Here is an 8,437-nt window from a genome sequence, read left to right on the forward strand (position 1 = left end):
ACTCATCCAAATACTATAAATTTTAGATTCAGTGCCAAAACACTATTCAAAATAAGATACTACTAATTACCAACCATAATGACATAATTAAGTACTACAAATAAGTTAATAACTTTAAAATTTTCAATTAATTATTAATAGTCCAAAGCAAAATAGAACGGTCTCAATAAGTCAATCTAACGCCCACTCTTCAAAAAGGTAAACTCCATAACCCTTTTCTTTCCTAGCGTTTTCTTTTAGAAAAAAAAAAAAAAAAAAAAAAAAAGTTTTAAACGGGAGATTTTCAAAATCTCGGGTTTTAAACATTTTTTAAGTTTAAAATGGGTTTAAAACGTTTAAAACGCGTTTTGTTGAAAAACCCGGGTTTTAAACTGGAACCAGACGCCTCGGCAATATCTCGGGTTTTAAACGCGTTTTAAACCCGTATTTGGTGACAATGACTGTTGCCCAGATGCAAAAGGGTCATGTATTGGGCACTCATCAAATTGGATGGGGCAACTCCAAATATATATATATATATATATTACAAGTTTGTCATCAAATTCCAGGCTCAACTCTAACCGGTCTCGCCATAACGAACTTTTCGGGTCGGTCTTGCTATGTTGTTTGAGTATACACTCAAACGGTTTATCCATGTCGTTTAAGTGTACACTCAAACGATCTCGCCATGTAGTTTGAATATACACTCAAACGACCTCTAGTTTGAGTGTACACTCAAGTGGTCTGTGCGTGTCGTTTGAAACAAAATTCTTGGTTTTTAGCTAGACGATATGGCAGGAGTCGTTTAGGCAGTCTCTAAGACAACATGGCGGGGTCGTTTTGGATTTAAAAAATTCAATTTGTTTGTCACGATGTTCATTTTAAAAATCAATTTTCACTTAATCAACCCAAATTCGAACTCAAACTCGAAACGACTTCATCAAGCTTGGACAAACTCGAACTCAAGTTTAATCAACCCAAACTCCAAAAAACATCAAGTTTGAAATCATCAAGTTTAATCAACCCAATCTTCTACCCCAATCAAGTTTAATCAACCCAATCTTCCACCTAATCAAATTTAATCAACCTAATCAAGTTTAATCAACTCAATCAAGTTTGAGTATATACTCAAACGGGACACGACTCGAATTGGGTGAAGTCGCCAACTTCAATTCCCATTGCTAATTAACAACTCAACACTCGAAGTATGAACACGACAAAAAACTCGAAGTTTTTTTTTTTTTTTTTGGTTCAGTCTCGCGAGAGAGATGATACCGGCTAAAAATGTTTGAAAAAAATGGTAGCCGATATGCGTTGAGGTGGGGAGGGGGTGTATTGGGCTATTGTTGTTGGACTTAGTTGGGGGGGTTGGACTTAGTTGTCGGGCTTGGGCCGAAGGCTGCCCAATGCAATTTGATGAGTGCCTGATTAAATCAGCATGCAAAATTCCATAAGTATTTCCAAGCAGCCTAATGAGGCCACATCACCTGAACCCAAAACGACTTGGTGGTGTTGCCCAAAGGAAAAATTCCAGCAAACTTTCGAGCGATTTAGCGTATCACTTATTTCCAAATGACTTCGTTGGATCGATTTGGTGAATATGCTAACGATATTTCAAGGTCAATTAGGTAAACACATAACAAAAACGAGCTCATTTCAGTTTAATCAATGATTGGGTCAATTGGGTAAACACAAATTACTAAAACAAGCTGATTTCAATTAAATCAATTTTTAAGCGACTATCATTATATTAAAAAAAAAAATTTGTTTTTGGCAAGCCTATTTTAAATGAGATCAGTAACTCTTTGATGCTGGCGGGGTTCGACCCCAGACCTCTGGTATCATCACCCAAAGGTTTTACCAACTTTGCTAGTTGGCACCTACTATATTCAAATTACGCCTACCATACACTTAGTTATCTACTATTTTAAGGGCTTGATTGAGATATGAAGAGAAAATTAAGTTAGTTGTTAAGAACTTAAGAGTTTTGAAAGTGGAGGGTGTTTGAGAGTGAAGGGTAATAATCGCAAGTTGTAACAAGTTACTTTTGTTAGGAATATACAACTTAATTGTACTTACTATTTACCAATTACCAAACTATACAAATCTTTTGTCTTGTACGTGTCTCATACTTCTTAGTTAAATCCGAACCTAGTGTAGATACACTATGTCATTAAGATAGATTTTCCCCCTCACGGTGCTTGAAGGTTGATGGGAAATTGTCTCCCAAGATAGAACGGATTTTCTTCGATAGAAATCTAGCACTTCAATTCTATAAAATCAGCGAACACAACATAGTATTTGACTAAGAACAGGGGGAGAAGATAAAGATCAAAACTCTGTGTGATATGGTGTGTATTTCTTTCCAAATTCATCCACTATTTATAGGTGAGTTGTGCCTCTTCGAAACAACACAGTGACTTTTGGGAAAAAGTAAACAACTCTTTGAAAAGTAACATGTTTCGAAATGACACACCATTTCGGCATAAAACACTGTTTCGAACCAGTGCCTATTTCAAAAGGTCACACCTTTTCGGCATGATGTACTATTTCGAACCAGAGCACATTTCAAAAGATTGCACATTTTCGGCATAATGCACTGTTTCGAACCAGTGCACCATTTCAAAAGGTTTTTCTCACTTTACGTACTGTTTCAAGATAAACCCATTTCATCTCAATGTGAGATAACTTGGCAGACAAATTACTCGTTCATATCTCAATAGATTTGTGCAAATCTATTTTTCTAACAATCACCCACATTAATGAAAATTTGGCTTTTTCTATCATAAATTAAACATCGGATTTCTGTTCTTTTACAAATGAAAAAATACCGCATAAGGTCAAGTAGCATGGGAGGCCTTGAACTTGCCTTAGTGAAATACGATCAGATTTAATTAGATAATTAATAGACTTCAATTATTGTCCTTGAACTGTCAGCCATTTGTATAAACCTAGACAATCATCTTCACGCAGTACCTTTTCAAATACTGTTGGTTCTCACGTTTGTGTTCATTTTGGCCTTGAACACTTATTGGTTTCAGATAGTGCTTTTGAGACATTTACCTTTAAAATTCTCATAGAAGTAGCCCGACTTCGTACTAATATAGGTGATTTCTATAAAGAGTATCATGCAATACTCTACTTAAATAATATAACTTTCCCAGATATAGTAAATCATTAAAAGCTTGACTTATCCTGGTTCTCGTGGCAGATATGCACTGTCTTATATAGGAATGGATTAAAGTATAATATTACTCTCCAGTGCTAATTGAGTCACAGACATAATTCAGTTGGCCCATTGAATCTAGATCTCCATTCAACTAGGTTGGTTTTTCCATTATGAGGACTCTTGGTTGATTATCTCAAAGGTTTTAAGCCTATTCCCTTTGATAATCTTCCACTTACTCTCTTGTTAAACCTTTTGTAAGCGGATCCGTAATATTATCTTTTGACCTTACATAGTCGATTGAGATAATTCCATTTGAGAACAATTGTCTAATGGTGTTATGTCTATGGCGTATGTGTTGAGACTTTCCATTATACATGATACTCTGTGCTCTATCAATAGCAGATTGGCTGTTACAATATATACACACTGCTGGCACAAGTTTAACCCAATTTGGAATATCCTCTAAGAAATTTTGAAGTCACGCACTCTGCTTCTTCTCCAGCCTTATCCAATTATATTAATTATGATTCCATAGTGGACCTCGCTATGCACGTTTATTTTGAGAATTTCCAAGAAACAACTACACCTCCAATTGTAAAGACATATCCACTTGTGGACTTTGAGTCTTTAGTGTCAGATATCCAATTAGCATCGCAGTACCCTTCTGGAATGGCTGGATATGTTGTATAGTGCACACCAACATTTTGAGTATACTTTAAATATCCAAAAACTCTCAGTATGGCAACCCAATGATCTCTGCCAGGATTATTCGTATATCGACTTAACTTGCTCACAGAGTATGTTATGTTAGGCCTTGTATAGTTCATGACATACATTAAAACTGCCAAGTATACGAGAGTATTCTAGTTGAGATATGTTATCTCCAATATTTTTGGCTAAATGAAAATTTACGTCAACTGGTGACCTTTTTGGTGTGATGTTATATTTCTTGAACTTTTCAAGAATCGTCTCAATGTAATGAGATTGTGATAGAACAAGAAAAATCTTAATTCTTAGGATAACATCATTGACACCTAAATCTTTCAGGTCAAACTTACTATACAACATTTGTTTGGTATATTTTATGACATCCATATTACTACCCAAAATTAGCATATCGTCTACATAGAGACAAACAATGACACATCCCTTTTGAGTGCTTTTGACATAGACACACTTGTCACACTCGTTTATTTTGAAACCATTTGACAACATTGCATTGCCAAATTTCTCATGTCATTGCTTAGGTGTTTGTTTTAATCCATATAAGGATTTAACAAGCTTGCAAACTTTCCTTTCTTGTCTAGGAGCAATAAACTCTTCGGGTTGTTCTATGTATATTTTTTCATCTAACTCACCATTCAAGAATGTCGTCTTTACATCTATTTAATGTGTCTCAAATTCATGTATTAGTGTTATTGCTATTAGCATCCTTATGGAAGTTATTCTTGTAACTGGAGAGTGAGTATCAAAATAATCAAATCATTCCTTTTGTCTAAAGCCTTTGACCATAAGTCTAGCTTTATACTTGTCGATTGATCCATCAGTCTTAAATTTCTTTATGAATATCCATTTATATCCTAAAGTCTTGGAACTTGGTGGTAAATCCACCAATTCCCATATATGATTTTGCATTATGGATTCAATCTCGCTATTTATTGTTTATTTCCAATAAGTAGCTTCTGGAGATGAGATTGCCTCTTTAAATGTTTGAGGATTATTTTCCAACAAGTATGTTAGAAAATCAAGTCCAAAAGACGTTGACGTTCTTGACCTTTTGCTACGTCTAGGTTCCTCTTCAATTTCACAAAAAAACCGAAAAACATTTACAGCCAATTTTGGTTTCTTCAAGATAATAGTGGCAACAAACAAAGACCAACAAAAAAGAAAAAGAAGTAGCTAATCTTATAATCGTGGATTGCAAAGTTGTGTTTCTCGAAAATTTTGACGAAGCAAGTTGGAGTTTTCGTGTTGAGATGATAAAAGAGAAGTAACTAATCTTAGGAGCTCTTGATTAACTAGAGGTTGGATGCCAAGTAACCTTCAAACATTCATTTGAGATGAGTTGAATAATGGTCAATAAATAATTGAATAGAGGTCCAACAAAACAAAGAACAATTGGTTAAATTTTGTATGTCGTACTCGAGGCCCAAAATATCGAATTCAGGTGAATATTTTAATGTACTAAAAAATGATATATATATCCGAAATATTGGAGATATATATTTTTTTTGTTGACCAGTCAAAATTTTGTTTTGTATGTCGATATATTAGAAATATTGTTAATATATCGGTCAAAGTCAACAATATCGGTCAAAGTCAATAATTTATAACGGATGTATCGGTCGATATATATCGTTATATCGGAAATTGTGATATATATCGGAAAAAAATGATTAAATATTCGATTGAGATATATCAAATATATCTATATCGGTGTACCAAAAAATGATATATATCGACAATATATCGGCGATATTTTGAGCCTTGGTCTTACATGAATTGCTTTTTAATGAGGATTCAACTTTTTGGTGAAGCTTAAAAGACATCGAGAATCTGCTTTATGATATTGGTGAAGCTTTGTATTGAACGACCTGGTTGGGCCGCACCAAATGCAAGCACTTGAAAACAATCTAGCTAGCCACACCACCCTGAACCATAGTACAAAATGAATATCGCAAAACGACCCCTATATGCGTTTTGGAGAAACCGAATCGAAAAATATTCATGATATGTTCCCGTAAAAGAAACTCCTACCGGGACATTTATAAAAAAATATCGATACTTCAAAGAAAAACACGATATATATTGTAAATCACTTTCGGTCATATATGTAATAAAAAGTACTTGGTATTTTGGTTTGAAATCTTATGTTCTTATGATGATGGAATGTTCAGTTCAATCTAATGAGTTTGTCTTCTTCACAGCATATCAAAGATAAAGAAAAAGAATGTTTCAAACATTAATTTTAATGAGTACCAATTGGGTACATTTTTATTGGGAAATTGGGAAAGTCAATAGTGGAAGATTTGGTTGCAAATTTGCAATAAACACCGAGAATCATAAATAAGGTGGTGAAAGGATTTTAAATGGGTGGGCTTGGATTTAGGTTTTGGTTGATTCAAAATGGATACCTTAAACAAGAGCATGGATGATCCAAGTAGAGAGATCATATGGTTAAGAACTTGTGATGAAATAGAAAGTGGATCTAGTTTTGTATTTTCTTCACTACCCATGAAAAGTTTATGAAGGACTTCCCTTGAATCTTAAAATGTCACATTTTCTAGTGAGCATGAACAAAGTAGTTCTTCTTCTCACATACTCTTTCTCACAAAATCAATTGAACGGCCTCAATATTTATCTATCCACAAGAAAAATGGTAAACCATATGCCATTGGAATTTTCTGATAAATATCGATATTTTGTAAATTTGTCAAGATTTCAGTGTTTTCAAACCTCATCTTACCCATCCTTCAACATTGATATTTACCATAAATATCGGAAAATAGCTAGTCCAATATTTTGCCCTGGCACGAAATTTTGTACTATGCCCTGAACCAAAACGACCCCTCACTGTTGCCCAAATGCAAAATTCCATAAGTATTCCCGAGCGACCTACTGAGGCCGCATCACCTTAACCCATAATCACTTTTCTCGTCACAAGTTCTTCTTGGCCCTCAAATCCAATGTTGCCTCCTAATTTTCCAATGTTCAGTTCATCTAATAAGTTTGTCTTCAATCAACAAGGTCTAGAAAACCAAGATTCTACTTTACCTTTAAGCAACAATACATTTTTTTATAAACACAGGATTTCTAAGTGCTGTAAAGAGGCAAATTTGTAGTAAACACCGAGCTACTGTCATATACAAGAGGTGTTTTCATTTTATGCCCGTGATTATGGCCCGCGAGACTTTGACGCTCCTACATCGCTACCCTAACAACTTGTTGAGGCATAAGCGCACTTTCAAAGATTTAAACAACACGTCGCTTTTGGTGCAATGGCCCATCTTTTGATGATTTGTCGAATTTCTAATCCAATTGCCCATTATCCATAAGTCCAATAATATCAATTGGGCAAACCAATTCTCATCATATTGTAAATTTTGGCCCAACAGGTTTATAAGCTACCATTGTTGACTTTTTGGTACAATTTTAAATAGATTCTATAATATTGATTTGACTTAAACAAAATCGCATGGAATCCTGTCTTGAATTTCCTATACACATATTTTTTGGTGAGAATGATTATCTACCATTGGATAGAGACTTTTGGGCCCACACTTCCCTATTTTGTTAGATAGAAAATAGAAGATATTAAAAAAGAAGGATGTCTCTAAGCCAAACTACATGTTTCCATCACTATATTATAATTTATTTATTTTGAAAAGAATAAGAAAAAAATTGCATCAAAATGAGAATAGCCCGTCCAAATTTAAGTTGGGACAGTAAGTAAAAAGTCGGTTAAAACCTTTAAATTATGATAATGAGGGTCTAGAGAGTATTTGAATCCGAACATCAAAGAGTTACTGATCTCATTTAAAACAGACTTGCTAATAAAAAACAAATGGCCCATCTATTGATGATTTGAAGAATTTGTACACGTACACAAATATCATAACTTGAAAGATAGTCGTATATATTCTCATCATATTGTAATTTTTGCTACAACTACCATGCGATAAATACAAGCTAGCTGCAGTAATACATGTATTTGCTTTTTGCAAAGTCCACTATTGTCTTCAGGATTTCCTATACACAGAATCAAGAAAGTGCAGTGCTCGCAAATCTGACATGGAATCCAACAAAGTGGGGTTTTGGGGGGTTGGCTGGGTTCGTGGCTTTTAAATTTACTTTTTTTTATTTTTTATTTTTGGGTTAGAAATAAAAAAGTAAAATAAAAACATGAAAAAGGAGAGACGGAAAAGTTAATGGGTTTAAGTGTGGGACACGCGGATTACATGTTGCAACGGTTACTGATTGCAAATCCAGTAACCGGTTACTGCATATCCGGACTATTTGTGAATGACTGTGTTGCTATTTGAATCTCTCCAATTTTAAACAATTATTCCTTTCCAAGTATCATTTGCGCATAAGCACGTTATCAAATAAGAAAAAAAAAATCAACCACTTGGAGCAATTCATCGACAATATTAGAACTCCTAACTTATCGTTATCCTATTTTAGTCTGATATAAACATTGAAGGGTTCTGCTGGTGATTTATGGTTAGTTGTTCAGTCTTCTATGATAGGACTCCTGAATTGCGTGTTGATTACGCGTGTTTTAAGCTA

This window comes from Coptis chinensis, chromosome 3, assembly GCF_015680905.1.
Source record: "Coptis chinensis isolate HL-2020 chromosome 3, ASM1568090v1, whole genome shotgun sequence".
NCBI lineage: Eukaryota > Viridiplantae > Streptophyta > Magnoliopsida > Ranunculales > Ranunculaceae > Coptis > Coptis chinensis.